Here is a 3,363-nt window from a genome sequence, read left to right on the forward strand (position 1 = left end):
CTGTCCTGGAACTCACTTTGTAGACCAGGCTGGCCTCGAACTCAGAAATCCACCTGCCTCTGCCTCCCAAGTGCTGGGATTAAAGGTGTGCGCCACCACTGCTGGGATCCATTGGTGGATTTTAAGCAGGACTCCCCTCTCTCTTTCCACCACAACTCCATCCATCAACTTGACTTCTGGAAGTTACAGGAACAAGGGGCCCAACACTCCAGTGTATTAGCCCTTCTGTCTTCTTTGTCCATTGCCATGCTGTGGACCTTGTCCATACTTTACCACATCAAAGCTAATGGTCAAGGGTTTCCTCGAGACCCCAGAGCTGCTGGTTCGCTAGAGCGCTGTCCACACTGCTCCCGATCTCCTTTACCCAATTACCTCAGATCTTTCTCTTTCTTGTTCTCAGCTGATGCTTTGGCTTCCTGTTTCCTGGAAGCAAGTGGACGAGAACTTCTTCCAGTCCCACTCTCCTCAAGAGCTTTTAATCTCCGAGCTTTGCTCTCCCTCTGTCTCCTCTCTTCTGCTCCCCACTTCCCTGTGTTTGGTATTCTTACTTAGTGGCTGTCAATCAGAAAGGGTCAGTCTAGCCGGGCATGGTGGCACACGCCTTTAATCCCAGCACTTGGGAGGCAGAGGCAGGCACATTTCTGAGTTCGAGGCCAGCCTGGACTACAAAGTGAGTTCCAGGACAGCCAGGGCTACACAGAGAAACTCTGTCTTGAAAAACCAACCAACCAACCAACCAACCAACCAACCAACCAACCAACCAAAGAACATTCCTGTGTCCATAGAGTACAACATGCATAATTTTAGTTTTAAAATGGTGTGTTGTTTATGTAATGTTGAGATTGCCATACTTCTTGTATGTTTATCTTGCTCCATTATAGTAACTGATGTTTCCACACCTAAACATGTGCCTAGTGTATTTTTCTATGTGCTTGAGTTGCCAGTCTTGCATTATATATGTTCCTCTCCTTAGAGATGTTCCAGACAGGGGGAGTGCTCAGCAAGAAGGACTCTTGCTTAGCCTGTGAGACAGTTGTCTGTGGAGCACCCCAAGCTCATTTGTCTTTGTTGGCTAAAACCAAGTGATACAATAAGGCATTCAACATGGCTTTATGTTCCCAAAAGGACAACTGCCTCCAGGATACTGGAACTCTCTTATTCTGTCACGTCTCACATAGTCTCCAAATCCTTGTTGGGTTTTGGCATCTTGTGGCTGTCTGCTCAAAGGCTCCCTAATTCAAAGTAAATATTTGTATGGTGTTATTCGTTACCTGACACTGGCTTGTCACCAGTGATCAACTGCTCAATTTCATTGTATTAATGTGTAGCACACTCTTCATCAAGGAGACACATCCCTGGGGAAAAAAAATCCCTGGCAGGCATGAATTACTAGCCATCCAGCCGATGGCGACATCCTTCTCTTTTCTGTTTCTGTAGCTGTGGATTGATCAGCACAGAAGCTGTTGTGTTTACGTGCAAATCTATACTCAGAGGAAAGCATTAGTCTCTGGCCCAAGAGAAGATTAGCGAGGGTTAGGAACTGCCAGTGGTCTCTCCTGGAGCGGGTGGATTTATTCTGCCCTGTTGATCCTTGTTTTCACAGTGCAGACACTGCCTGCACCCACTCCTTGCAGGACGACAGGGGTTCTTTGACATCCCAGGGCTCCCTGACTTATGATAGTTCCTGGTATAAGAGTAAACAGCAGTCAGTGTCCAGCAGGTACCTTTCCCTGCACCGCCTGTGCCCTTCCCCTGCCCTGCACTGCCTGTGCCCCTCCCCTGCCCTTGCACCGCCTGTGCCCCTCCCCTGCCCTGCACTGCCTGTGCCCCTCCCCTGCCCTGCACTGCCTGTGCCCCTCCCCTGCCCCTGCACTGCCTGTCCCCTTCCCTTGCTGTGCACTGCCCGTGCCCCTTCCCTGCCCCTCCACCGCCTTTGTCCCTCCCCTGCCCTGCACTACCTGTGCCCCTCCCCTGCATCGCCCCTCTGGCCCTCTCCTGCACTACCCTGTGCCTGCCCTGCCCCTGCACTGCCNCCTTTCCCTGCACCGCCTGTGCCCTTCCCCTGCCCTGCACTGCCTGTGCCCCTCCCCTGCCCTTGCACCGCCTGTGCCCCTCCCCTGCCCTGCACCGCCTGTGCCCTTCCCCTGCCCTGCACTGCCTGTGCCCCTCCCCTGCCCCTGCACCGCCTGTGCCCCTCCCCTGCCCTGCACTGCCTGTGCCCCTCCCCTGCCCCTGCACCGCCTGTGCCCCTCCCCTGCCCTGCACTACCTGTGCCCCTCCCCTGCATCGCCCCTCTGGCCCTCTCCTGCACTACCCTGTGCCTGCCCTGCCCCTGCACTGCCTGTGCCCCTCCCCTGCACCGCCCATGTCCCTCCCCTGCACTGCCTGTGCCCCACCCTTCACCTCTCATTGGCTATCCGCTCCTCTCTTTGCTGATGTCACGTTTTCCTTATCTGTGGGCCCATCAGGATGGTTATGACCTGCTATCTCCTTGCTGTTATTTCTTTTTCTTTGAGTACTACAGTCAAACTGTTATGGAGATAACTACCCTCTGGGCAAGGAACATGAATTAATGGGTGAAGGGGCTTGTCGCCAAGCCTGGCAGCCCGACCAAGCCTGTGGTCTGTGAGATGCATGTGATTGGGAGGCAGAGAACCAACTCAGGTAAATTGTCCTCTGACCTCCACATACACAGTGATGTGTACAACCCTGGCCTCCACATACACAGTGACATGTACACCCCAAATAAATAGACACAGTATATTTAAAAGACTATTCCTTCTCAGTGACTGGCCTTCTTTTAAAATTCATACTCATAATAGAGTATTTTTGATTTAAAAATCCTGATTATTAAACTATGATACTTTGACATTGGAACATTTTCTTCTACAGAACAGGATGTTGAACTTATAGTTGTAACTTATTACATAAATCAAGGTGGTGGGTTCACATCTCAGAGAGTACAGCGGACAGGTTCACACCTCAGAGTATGCAGTGGACAGGTTCACACCTCAGAGAGTGCGGTAGACAGGTTCATGTCTCAGAGTGTGCAGTGGACAGGTTCACACCTCAGAGAGTGCAGTGGATGGGTTCACATCTCAGAGAGTGTGTGGTGGACAGGTTCACACCTCAGAGAGTGCAGTAGATGGGTTCATGTCTCAGAGTGTGTAGTGGACAGGTTCACACCTCAGAGAATGCAGTGGATGGGTTCACATCTCAGAGAGTGTGCAGTGAACAGGCTCACACCTCAGAGAGTGCAGTGGATGGGTTCACATCTCAGAGTGTGCAATGGACAGGTTCACACCTCAGAGAGTGCAGTGTACAGGTTCACATCTCAGAGAGTGCAGTGGACAGGTTCACACC

At 51.8% G+C, this 3,363-nt stretch overlaps 1 protein-coding gene across 3 annotated transcripts in view; it reads left to right on the plus strand.

Moving 5' to 3' along the window:
- The window catches only part of Mobp (myelin associated oligodendrocyte basic protein), a 34,977-nt gene that overhangs the window by 6,816 nt on the left and 24,798 nt on the right, over nt 1-3,363 (plus strand). The window lies entirely within an intron of this gene.

The sequence above is a fragment of the Mus pahari genome, chromosome 10 (assembly GCF_900095145.1).
Source record: "Mus pahari chromosome 10, PAHARI_EIJ_v1.1, whole genome shotgun sequence".
NCBI lineage: Eukaryota > Metazoa > Chordata > Mammalia > Rodentia > Muridae > Mus > Mus pahari.